The sequence below is a fragment of the Triturus cristatus genome, chromosome 8 (genome assembly GCF_964204655.1).
Source record: "Triturus cristatus chromosome 8, aTriCri1.1, whole genome shotgun sequence".
Classification (NCBI taxonomy): Eukaryota; Metazoa; Chordata; class Amphibia; order Caudata; family Salamandridae; genus Triturus; species Triturus cristatus.
In genome coordinates, this window is record NC_140591.1 from 640,603,367 (window position 1) to 640,616,256 (window position 12,890).

The following is a 12,890-nucleotide window of genomic DNA, read 5'->3' on the forward strand; positions in this document are numbered from 1 at the left end:
CCCAGGTCCGTCTGCCAGCATATATGCCAAGTATCAAAGCATCCCATAAATGGGTAACACGGTGACACTTCTGGTCATGGGCCAACAGGGGGCACACACACATGTCAAAATCCAGTTCAGCTACTGTCCTATTGGATAGGCAGACATCCATGGACCACCCGAATATGCACGATCGACAATGAAAGACAGGCTGAACACAGCTGACGTTGGCAAGGCAGAAGCTTAGCCGGTAACTGATCCGCAGCACTGCCAATGGCAGTGCCCCCAGTAGATGCAGCATTCGTGCACGGTACAATTCCACGTGACAGGGGTTGTGCATGTGTCCGGCCGTTGTGTTAGTGGCTCTTGTTGAAGCGGCACTATTCTGACCTGCGCCAGTTCTGTGGATGAAATGCCACATCTCGGATCAATGAGTTGTTTTAGTATGCACCGGTTGTACGCCTGGGATTATTATTATTATTATTAAATTAATTTTATAAGGCGCGCAGCTACCCCAGACAGGGTTTCCCGGCGCAAGTATGTCTAGAGTCTAGACTAGGTAACTAAGCCAATTGCTTGGTGAAAAGCCAGGTTTTAAGACCGCGTCGAAACTTAAGATAGGAAGATTCGTGTTTCATGTGATTAGGAAGAGAGTTCCAGAATCTGGGTCCAAGGTATGAGAAAGAGCGTCCGCCCATTCTAGCCATTTTAATTCTAGGAAGTGCCAGGTTACCTAGACAGGAGGAGATGGGATGTTGTGGGAGTAAGTGTGAAGGTCATTCCATGCAAGATAACTTTGAGCAAGAACTCCTGTGTGTGGGGTGTGTATAGGTTGGTCTCTCATCAGGCTGTGCGTAGTGTTGGAGTTGGCATGAGCTGCTATAGTATCTGTCAGGGGGTGACGGGCACATGCAATTCCGATGTCAGAGGTGCATATGTGCTTCCGCCTGATAGTTCAGACAACGGAGCTTTCATCCCTAGTGTTGGTTTGTCATCTGCTTGCATTCAGGAACTGTGAGGTGGCTTGTTGGGGGTGGAGTGGGATGTGTGCGACTTTGGGATTCATGTCTGACATGTCTTGCATGTGGCAAATGTGCGCCATCACTGTGTGTTACGTTGCCTCACTGCTGCTCCTCCCTCCCCGAGCCTATTTACTTGTGTGCACAGCGTGGTTGCATCACTTGCACACCTACGGCACACCATTGTCATGCCTGTCTGCGCATGTCACAAGCCTGACAACGACACTGTGATTTTGACAGGTATAGGTGGTCGGCCATGTGAGTGAAGGCCTATGGTAGGGATAGGGCGGACACAGATGTAGAGTCCATGCGTAGCTGGACTTGCGCTGTGAGTTGGGCTTGTCAATTTGCTCATGCTGCGGCATGACAGATACACACAACACGTGACATGTATGAGCCAAGGCCCTGAGCGGTCTTGCGCTCCTTCATTTTTCCGTTTGAGCTAGCCCACCCTCAGGGTGCATGCTACATTGCAACATTGTCGATTGTGGGCAGGGTGGCATCGACACTACTACAGAGACAAATGCATTAGTTTCTTCCTTGTCCAGGCAAGAACTGAACCATGCCCATACCCCAGGGAAATTCTTGACACCCCTACGCTGGACTGGCATACGCAGGCCCAGCCCACTCCGCTTACGCTTACAGGCAGGGACAAAGCTACATGTCCAAGGTCTTAGCCACTGCCTGAGGTGACATGGTTGCGTCCGCTGTTCACAACACTACAAACACCAGTAGTATATGTCCACATGGACATATCTGTGCTCTGCATATTGAAGTCTGTCCGGCACATCACCGCCACACTTGGCATTGTGTATATTGTTGCTCATGGGTGACTTGCCTCCTTCACACATACTTGGTTTCCCCCTCTCCCCAAATCTGCAATTGTGTGGCTGAGGGGCCATGCCATTTTCAGAAGGTCAACTGTCTTGTCCTGTGCTGCCTGGGTGTAGTCCGGGGGGGGCCTGGGGGTGGTGGAGGTGGGTGTTGTGTCCCTCTTGGGTCTCCGAGCTTCACGATCAGTGGCTCCATGACATGTGTTGGTCTTCAGATGTGGCTCTGGGCTGGCTCCCTTTCATACTGCAGGTTGTCGTCCTGCTTAACACCAGTAAAAGGCAGGTGTTAGATCCCTGCTGCTAACGTGCCTTATCACCTGTTTTTAGATCGCATCGCAGATCTGGCTAGTCATTGAATATGTCGAGAAGTTGTGTTTTTGTGTGTTTTTGCTCGGGAACGCCTACTCTGCATATCATTAGTGTTAGTTATCGCTCTCATCCGTGGCGATGGTTTTTGTGGCAGCTATTGCTGGAAAACTGGGGATATGGGCAGTTTGCACCAGCTTGGAAATAGTGTAACAAATCTATCACTACTTTTGCAGCGCTAAAGTGCAGATAAATTGGTGATACGTTCTTGAGAATATGCCCCATCGAGCGGTACGATCAAGAAAAGCCACGATTTCCGTAATATTAATAATACTTTATTTATATACTGTGCTACAACGCCACTGTATTATTGATACACCGTTAATAACTACTGTGAATGAACTACATTTTTCTAACTGCTGTATCGGTCTCATGAAAACGAAAGGCAGTGTCAGTCCTGCTCTGAGACAAACTGGCCTTCCGTTTATGCGCCTGGGCCGGTTAGCGGCTCTGCACCAGGTTCATTTTTCGACTGAGCTAATTTACAACTCGTACGGCCAGCACGGCCTGTACAGCCAGTCCTAGCTCATATATACCATTCATTCCTACCTGGCCTCTTGTTCCCTGTGCAGCTGACCCACGACCTCAAACTGCCAAAAGACGTATTTGAAAGAATTACCCCCTGAATTCTCAAGCCTTGACAGGAAGTAACTTTCCTTCCTGCTCCTTATCGTCCCTCCTCCCCAAACAGATAATTTCTGTCTAACTTGGGTCATGCCTAAATTATATATTTACTTGCCAATCTGTGCATTTATTGTTGATTCTTTTTGCCTTCCATGGTGCCATACGTGAGGCACTGCACCTACTATGCAGCATTTTGTGACAAATTAAATTGGTACTAGAGATAAAGTTGGAAATAAGAGATTCGCCCTTCTTAAGGCTTCTCCACATTAGCAAGCAAAAAACGTTTGTCCGTAATTGGAGAAAAGCATCAGCAAGAGCAAGAAGATGAAGGCAGCAAGGAGCGTGCGCTTCCCTGCTCACTCCCGAGGCAAAACTCTATGGGAGTGAACTTTCCAGAAAAGGTGGGGCATGCAGCCACCATTAACCATTTGCAGGCTTCGATTTTCAGGTGACACACCCCAAAGCATATCCCAAACGTGGGAGGAGTCATACCCCACAAAGTAGAGACAACAGATCGCCTACAGCACAAGCGCTGTTTAGGCTCGACCTAAAAAACATCGAAACACTGCAGGGGTTGGAAACTCATGGGCATATTATCAAGAAACTGCATTAAAATTATCGCCGCTTTAGCGGCAGAAAACTGCCGCTAAAGTGGCGATAATGAGCTTGATAATATGCACTTGTGAATTCCCATCTATTGGAATTCTCTGCGGCATATTATCAAGCCCATTATCGCTGCTTTAGCGGCAGTTTTCTGCCGCTAAAGCAGCGATAATTTTAACGCCGTGCTTGATAATATGCCCCTATGTAGGTTCCCTAACTCCAAAGAGGTGAGGGAACATTGAAGTGTGCAGAATGAGACTTCCTCTGATTTATGGTGTACGCCCCATTTCCACGCACTTGTAAATGAGGGGGCTTATTTACAAGTCTCTTGCGCCACTTTTGCGTCATTTTTACCATGTTAAAAGTGACGCAAAAGTTGCGCAAGGGGCTTGTAAATCAGCCTCAAGGTCCATAGAGATTTAGTCACTGCCCTCATACTGTCGTAGATTTTAAATGGCCATAAATTTTATTTTTTGAAACTATCAACTTAAATTATTTTTTGATGTGTTGCTTACATCTTTTTTGCTTACACCATTTTTTCAGCACACTTTTGGATAATTACTCAGTGGATTTTTGAATATTTTCAGAACGTCTTTTGCATTAACATAAACATCAAAATAAAGCTTTCTCGTTTCCAAACCCATCACCACCGAGTACATCTTGGGTGGTCAAACTCTACATTGAATTAGAAAGATGTTTAACAAAATAGATGCGAGGAAGTTTCAAAAAGAGCATTCCTCACAAATGGAAAAATAAAGTGCATAATTCATCGAAATGTTTTATGAAAAAGGCTTTCATAACAAAGTTTCCATTTTGTAACAGACACTATTTCACAAAAATAAAGACGTGGCTCCTGCCACGGTGCTTGTTAATTAGAGCTTTTGCTATTCTCAGCACAGCTTCCTGTGCAACCTAAGGGCCAAACAATGCTGACAGCCATAGAAGAGCAGCTGTCAGACATATGGTTTTAACTACATTAGAGATATTGTTTGACCCCGAATCAATGCCACAAGCAGCTTCTCCAAGTGACAGCAAGGCACAGCTAGATACAAATGCAGATAAATATTTAAAGAATGGCACACTTAGTAGTGGATAACGCTGCTTGTGTTCATCCGAAACTTGGCTGCCTGTCAAAAGTCAGTACATTTGCCAGCTTCATTGTACTCTTTGACATACCGAATGGTGAAAAAGGAAAATCCTCTACGGACTTTTAAACTGTTGGTCTAAAGCCATAAAAGTCTTGCCAGTCTGCTTGCAGTTCAAAATGTGTAGTCCTTGGCCTGTATCATGACATTTTCAGTAATAAGTTACTAAAACCTATTTAAATGTAGGAAATACGTGATTGTACTCCGCAGTGGTGTAACCTAAAAAGATTCTGACGACCCCCCCCCCCCCCTGCAGACTGCGAAGAGGGGCTCCTGAGTCTCCCCTCTCTCACAGATTTTCATTGGCCCAGGGCGGGATGGGGCCACGATGAATGGTTTTGAGAAACACAAGTTATACATCAAATCCAACTAGACAAACTTGGCAGATTATAATTTCTTTTCATACATTGTAGACATTCCTCCAAAAAAGAAATTTTCCCCAATTGGTGATATTTGAAGCATGTATTTGCAAAGGATACATAAACATCACAGAGAATATACGAGGATTCCTGTTTTAAATGTTGATTTCAATTCAATGGCCTCATTCATAACTGGCATTTTTTTCCACAGGTGAAATATTTATTGGTTTCTGGTTATATCTGGGATGCAAACATACCTTTGTGGTTTACTTTTTCTTCCCAAACAAAATAATTTGAGTGTTGGGGAGCCCTTTCACTAAACCCCATTGTGCTGTGAAGCTGAGGCTACATCCTACTGATGAGGCCACGTGGGCTGAATGTGCCTGGAAGCTTTTGTTCACGTCGAGAGGTGACCCGGCCTGGCAGTTCGAACGGGACTGTTCCTATTGATGCAGGACCAAGGCTAGTTCCGGGCTGAGGTGGCATGAGGTGGCAAAAAATGGACTGGGAGGAGGCTGCGAGGAAATAGCAATGGTTGAGATGGGATCAAGCACTCCACCCATTACATTTGTGCCTTCCTCAATGCGATGCCATATGTGCCACTGTTAAGCCCCGACGTGGGTCCCGCTCACATGTGCCATAGGTCTCAAAAATAGCTTCTGAAGAGGCCCAAAGAACACCAGTCTGGGGCAGTTTGTGTTTGAATTCAGAGGGGACATAGCCTGTCCTTTTAAGTTGGACTGTTCCTGCTGGAGCATTAATAAGGCTGATTTGCACTTTTCTGGTTCCTGTCCGAGGTGGCATGATGGACGAAGAAACGATGGACTTGGATGCTGCTCAGAATAATTACTAGTAGCAGAGATTTATTTAAGCATTCCATTCGTGTCTCCTTTGCTTTCCACAGTTTGATGCTGTATGTGTCACAGGAATGCCCAATCATGGGTCTTGTGCAAACTGCTCCATTAAACTGAAGCTCATACCACACACAAGACTCAAATAGGCAAAGACAGGTTGGGATTTGTTAGAAATGGGGGTCTATAGTTGGCAACGATTGGCACCCTTGTCCTAGTAGGGACCCTTCTTCCTGGTAAGGGAGATACACTTATAAAATATTCCTTGCTCACCCACTTGGTTGCTTGGCACAAGCATGCAGGCTTTTCTCAGAGGCAGTGTGTAAAGCATTTGTGCACACAAATACAGTAAATACACTACAAATGGACACCACACCAGTTTAGAAAAATAAGTAATCCACAATTCAGTAATCAATATATATGTTTCTTAAAAGGTAGAAACAGTTATGTCCATACCAAACTATAGTTGCAACGCTTTCAACACAAAGGACCTTGGATGGGTCACAGTCAATACAAGAAAAACAGCCGCAGGGAAGGTGATGTGTCGGTTTCTTACTTCAGGGGAGGTGATGCTTTTGTTCCTTACTGCCCTGCTGGGAAAGTGATGCATCAGTTTCTTACTGAAGGGGAGATACACTTATAAAATATTCCTTGCTCACCCACTTGGTTGCTTGGCACAAGCATGCAGGCTTTTCTCAGAGGCAGTGTGTAAAGCATTTGTGCACACAAATACAGTAAATACACTACAAATGGACACCACACCAGTTTAGAAAAATAAGTAATCCACAATTCAGTAATCAATATATATGTCTTTTAAAAGGTAGAAACAGTTATGTCCATACCAAACTATAGTTGCAACGCTTTCAACACAAAGGACCTTGGATGGGTCACAGTCAATACAAGAAAAACAGCCGCAGGGAAGGTGATGTGTCGGTTTCTTACTTCAGGGGAGGTGATGCTTTTGTTCCTTACTGCCCTGCTGGGAAAGTGATGCATCAGTTTCTTACTGAAGGGGAGGTGATGCGTCGGTTTCTTACTGTGCGAAGAGGTGATGCGTCCATTTCCTACTGCGGCCCCGGTGCTCTTGTAGACTTGGCGCGCTGGTGCGATGCCTGAGGATCGGGGGTGCGGCGGTTCTCGATGCGGCGGCAGCAGAGATGCTGGGTTGGTTTCTCCAGCCGCGGTCCCACGATGCGTTGGACCTTGCAGCAGCACAGCAGGGCCTGCATCAGAATTGGTGCAGTAATCTCAGACTTCAGAGATTGGTGCATGGGATTCAGCGTGCTGCGATTCCCCCATCTGAGGGCAGGTGCTTTATCGGTTTCTTCCGTGATGCATCAGGAAGAGGTGCAGATTCCTTGCGCTTCTTGTAGTTGCGTTACATTTCCAGCTCCCAACAGCAGGAACAACCTCCAGAGGCCCAAAAATGTCACAGGCACCTTTTGGCAGGTGAGAATTCACAGCAAGGAAGTTCAGGGGAGCTGGTGGTGAAGTCTTTGTATCCCTGAGACTGCAAAACAGGAGGTAAGCTCTACTTCCAGCCCTTGGAGATCTTCTTCAAGTAGGAGACACAGCACACAGCAAAGTCTTTATCCTCTCCTTGGTAGAAAAAACTACTGCAGGCCAACCCCAAATAGCACACAGCAATGGGGCAGTACTTCTCCTTCAGTTTCTCCAGCTCTTCGCCTTGGCAAAGGTTCCTCTAGATTCTGGAAGTAATCTAAAGTTCTGGGGTCTGGGTCCTAATATTTCTAGGCCATTTTCCCTTGATCTCTGGTAGCAGAGAGGCTCTGTACTCCGCTAAAACCATTTCTATCCTCTCTGGTGCAGCTGCCCGGCAGGAGGTGGAGACAGCATTGTCTAAGGCAGATGATGCCCAATCAAGTGAAAGGAAAGTTCCTCCCCCTACTCTAAATGTAGCCCAGGTCTATTCAGCCCAGCCCTGACAAACCCTGGAAAGGCAGGACACAGCTCACCCCCCCCCCAAGTGGCTGTCTGAACAGAATATACATCCCCAGCCCCTGTCGCTCCAAAGCCAGACAGTCAATATACAAACCTAGAAGAGGCACACTGGATGGCTAAGAAAGAAAATATCCACTTTCTAAAAGTGGTATTTTCAAACCCAGTATATAAAAATCATCCATACTAAAGGATGCATCTTTATAGTTTGAGTTCAGGCACACCAAACTCCACTTTCCTTTCTTGATCCCATGATATTTTATGTAAACTCCCCATTCAATCCTATGGAACAGATAGCCTTTCAATAGTAAATAACAAAATTGGCAGTATTTCACTATCAGGACATGCCACACACATCAGGGCATGCCCTACCATTCACATACACTGTACCCTGCCCACAGGGGTACCTTGGGCCTACCTTAGGGGTGACTCACATGTAAAATAACTGAAGGTTAGCGCCTGGTAAGTGGGTGCACTTACCAGGTTGAAATGGCAGGAGAGACTGCGCGCAGACACTGCAGTGGCTGGTCTGAGACCCCTTTGAAAGACTGCGGGTGTGGGTGGCACAATCAGTGCTGCAGGCCCACTAGCAGCATTTGACCTATAGGCCCTGGGCTCACACAGTGCACTGTACTAGGGACTTAGTCGTAAGTCAAACAAGCCAATCATGGAAAGACCAATCCATATTCACAATTTACAGTGGGAGCACTTGTACTTTGGCACTGATTTGCAATGCCCAGAGTCCTAAAACCAGCAAAAACAGGGTCAAAAAAGGAGGCCAAAAAGCAGAAAATCTGGTGGTAAACCCACTGAAAAGGCCAGGTCTAACAGGGTTACTCGTATTCTTGTTCACAGGGGACTTATCCTGATAGGTTAGGCAGTACTGCTCCTGTTGGAGCAGGACCGATGCTGAGTTGTAAATGACTGGTTCCTGTCTGAGATGGCATAGTGTTCAACAGAAGATGAACTTGCATGCGATCCAGAGTATTTACAAATAGCTGATATGAATTCACGCATGCCACTGATTGCTTCTTTTGTTTTACTCATTGTGACACCATCAGAGTGATGGAAATGCCCAGACATGATTCCTGTGCTCACTATGCTATGGGAATCAAGCTAAACCATAAAGGTCTGTATATTATGAAAACAGGCTGGGGTTGTTTGTGTTCGGGTTTAGAAAGGAAGCAATCTGGCAGTTCAGGCTAGTGTGTTCCTTTTGGAGCTAATTCTGAGGTGGCATTGTTTGTAAACATTTTGACTGAGATGCAACCCCGAATAATTATGAGTTCATGGGAATAATTCAAGCATTGCGCCCATCACTTTTTTTATGCTTTGAATTTATTGACTTCATGATTTCATGCTACAAGCATGACATATAAAAAAAAAAAAGTTTCATACACCAGCCTACATGCTCAACTTGCTCAACTGATCAAGAACATTCCAGTTCCAGTATCTATTCATCTATTAGTGTCTGCCAAGATCTAGGTATACATTAATCTAGAATAAAAAATTAACAACTAGCCATTGTCCCAATGGTGGAAGACCATTCATGCTTGAGTTTCATTTCCTGGCTGCACCTGCAAGATTGTACACACATCATCTAACCCTGTGCATAGAATTCATCAAAGTTTACAATGCAGAGACAATATTTTGCATGTTCTACATAAGTACTATAAAGAGGTAAATACACATTTTGGGGCCCATTGTCGAAGGGAAATCTACTCTCTGAGTACTCTGCCCACGTAGAATTCTGCCTATGAAGGAATCTCCACTTAGACACAGATTTAAAATCAAGGCAGACATTCTTGCTCATTAGTAGAAGTATGTGTACCCAACATCAAATATGAGGTGACAGAGGTATGCACATCTCATTCTAGAACCATGAAGTTACTACAAGTAACTTTCTAACTTGATTTCAGCATATGCTTGTAAATAGAGTTTTAGGCAGTAGAGATGCAGACCTCCACTTACCCTATGTTGAACTGAGAATTAAACAGCATTCACTAGAGTGAAATCAAAGACACCTGCCTCTGTTGGGAAAAAAAGCCTATCAGTCGACATCCAATAGAAAATAGGCACACACAGAAATCAATAAAATGCAGAATGGAGCAGCCAGGGCCAAGTGCAGCACACACAAACAACCCCCTCAAGCCACTCAACATCCAGGATGACCAGGATGAGAGCCTGGATGCCTCGCTTGACTTGCACCTGGAGCCTGGAGTGGCATGCAGAGGAGCTGTGGTGTCGATGAGCCGTGGCGGTAGACATTGAGGCGCGGTGATCGCCTGGACCTAGTGGTGAAGTCTTGCCGGTCGCATGGAGACACGTTGCTGACCTGTGTGAGAAGACCAGCTTGTGCCCCTTGGAGCTGTGAATGGTAGAGGTGCTTCTGGGCACCAATGTAGGGAGGTCTGCATTGCATACTACGATCCACCACTACACAGGGGTGCACGTAGGAGATCACCAACGGTGGGCGGCACCTCTCTGCATCACAGGCCGGATGATGTTGCGCTGGCTGGACGCTGTGAAGAGTGGCGCCCCTGAGCTGCGCCGAACTTGTGTTGCGGCAGCGCTGCAACTTCATGCCTCAGGGGGCCCTGCTGCATCAACTGCACTTGGTGCTGACTGCTTTACCCTGGCTTGTAAAATCCCACCTGGCTGAGGCTCCTGCTGGCTGAGTCACAGATTTGGAGAGAGTGCAGCGGATTGCGCACCGGTGTCAATGTCCAGGTAAGGAGAAGGTGGGATGCGTAGTGGAGTAGGCCTGGGAGTTGGATCACCCAGGTCTAACACATGTAGATGAAGCACCCCAATTGGGGGCTCATCCGCTATGGCGGAAGAGCGTCACCCCACTACTTTCAAGCAGTGCAAGAAGAGGAACAATCATCACATGATGACAACTTCCTGATGTAATTGTGCCATGTTTCCTTTGCAGGCAGGAGGGTGGGTAGGGCTGCTCCACTCAGGGAGCAGGGCAGGGGCATAGTGGCATGCCCACTAAAGTGCGTAGTGACTTTTTTGTCGGGCCGCTCAGGCCACCCAAAGCAGTCATGTGCACTGTCCTGTTCGCAATGCAGGCTGCATTACAGCCTGCATGGAGAACATGCCCATCCCTCCAGCCCCTGGCTGAATGCCTCATCCTGGCGCCAATTACCAATCCCAAAGCTGCATTGCAGCATTGCAGCATTGTGATTGGCTTAGGGGAGGGAGCCTGGCTGCCTACTTCCTGTTCCTGAAAGCAGACTCAGGAGAGCAGGAGCAACGAAGACACAGGACCCGGCCTTGAGGTAAGATTTCTCTCATTTAAATTTTACAACACCCGCTCACCCCCCCCATGTCAACGGCCCATCCAGTGTTCTTTCTGGCGTTTCCCACCTCCCAGCTTTCTAGTCCCTACCGCAGCACTTCTCAATGGTGGCCGCTGTGCGGCAATGCGCCGTGGGTGCACCGCTATTGTGCCAAAGGTGTATATGGAGTTACAACGCATACCATTACATTGCATTCCATTCCAATGCATACTAATACTAGGCATATTGCAACAGTAGGGACTTTGTTGGATTGCGAAGATGTAAACATTAGTGTTCCCACTTCAGTGAGTGCATCCCTAAAACTAACCTTTGCACCCCAAAGCAAACCCTCAAACCTAAAACTGATGTTTGAGCTTCCTAAACACACCCTAAAAATCACAATTGACCGAAATGCTTACCCCAATTTTCATGATTGATGTCAGACACACCAAATTTCATCTCCAACACCTGAAACTCATACTCACTCTAAAACTGAAAAATACCCCATAATTGACCTCACAATGCGTTGTAATGGAATGCGATGTAAGGGCACCTGCATTGTTGGAGTTGCTTTTTAAAGGCATTACAATGTAATGCTTGTGTTGTAATGGACGTCTCCCGTGCCAAAGACAAGCCATAGGCAAGCCCGTTTGTGTCCGTCTGCCCCTGGACAGCGCTCAGCAACAAGGACCCTTCCTCTCGGAAACTCCACCACTACAGCGCCAGCACTCTCCTCGCCATCAACCCTGGATGTCACATCTCCTGCCAAGACCAACATCTGCTCCAGACCAGAAATCACTGACGGCTACTAAATCACCCGCAAGGGCCACCCGACCATCCAGGAGGAGGCATTGCCATCACCTACACAAGCAGAGTCTGACAGACCACGTACTCTAATGACCCAACGGTGACCATGGAACACCTCAACTTCCAGATTCGGACTAACCCCCACCCCATCCTCTGTGGCACCCTCATCTGCATGCCCCCGGGCCACGGACACCCATTCTCCAATACCATTGTAGACCTCATTGCACACCAGGACCTCCCATCCACCGACTACATCCTATTTGTCGAACTCAAGTTTCACCTGGACAACCCCATTGACCAGAACACCAGCCCCTCCTGGGGAAGCTCCCCAACATCAGACTCAAGCAGCAAATCACTGCAACAAGCCACATAGTAGGACACACGGTCGAGCACGTCTCCTCCGCCAGCGGGAACTTCAACTACAGCCACACCACTGGACTTTCCTGGACCAACCATCATTGTATACATCACGTATTCACCTGTCCACTGTACAACACCGCCATCATCGCTCCCCCTCGCAGCTGGATCAAGGCCACTGGAGATTGTCTCGTCAACTCCCTCAGCACCACCACTCTGCCAACACTTATAGATGATGGCATCACAGCGCGCAACTGCCACCGATGGATCTCTAACTGCGCCAACACCATGGCACCCCTCAAGAATGGACCAGGCAAAACTAACACTGCATTGTGCCGTATTTGCAAAGTGACGCATATAGGCATATGCGTGACCTTGTGAAGCCCTGTTCCACATCATACCTGCATCAGGTATGATGTACCCAGGGTGTGCGTTCCCACATGATAAGGCATCATAGGAGTGGCACAGTGAAATCCCTCAGATTTCACAGTGACAATTGTAGAACTGCACTGCGTCAGTACCTTACACCTGCCAGGGTGATGCAGTGCCACAGGTATAGGCTGGCCCCATGCTTTGCTGGAGGTGCGTCATGCTTGTGACACAACTGCAGCAATGCGTGAATTTAGCTCAGACATACACATAAGGATTCCATACGTATCTGTCATTACTTGCGCCATGGAGTGCTGTCCAGAAATACAGAG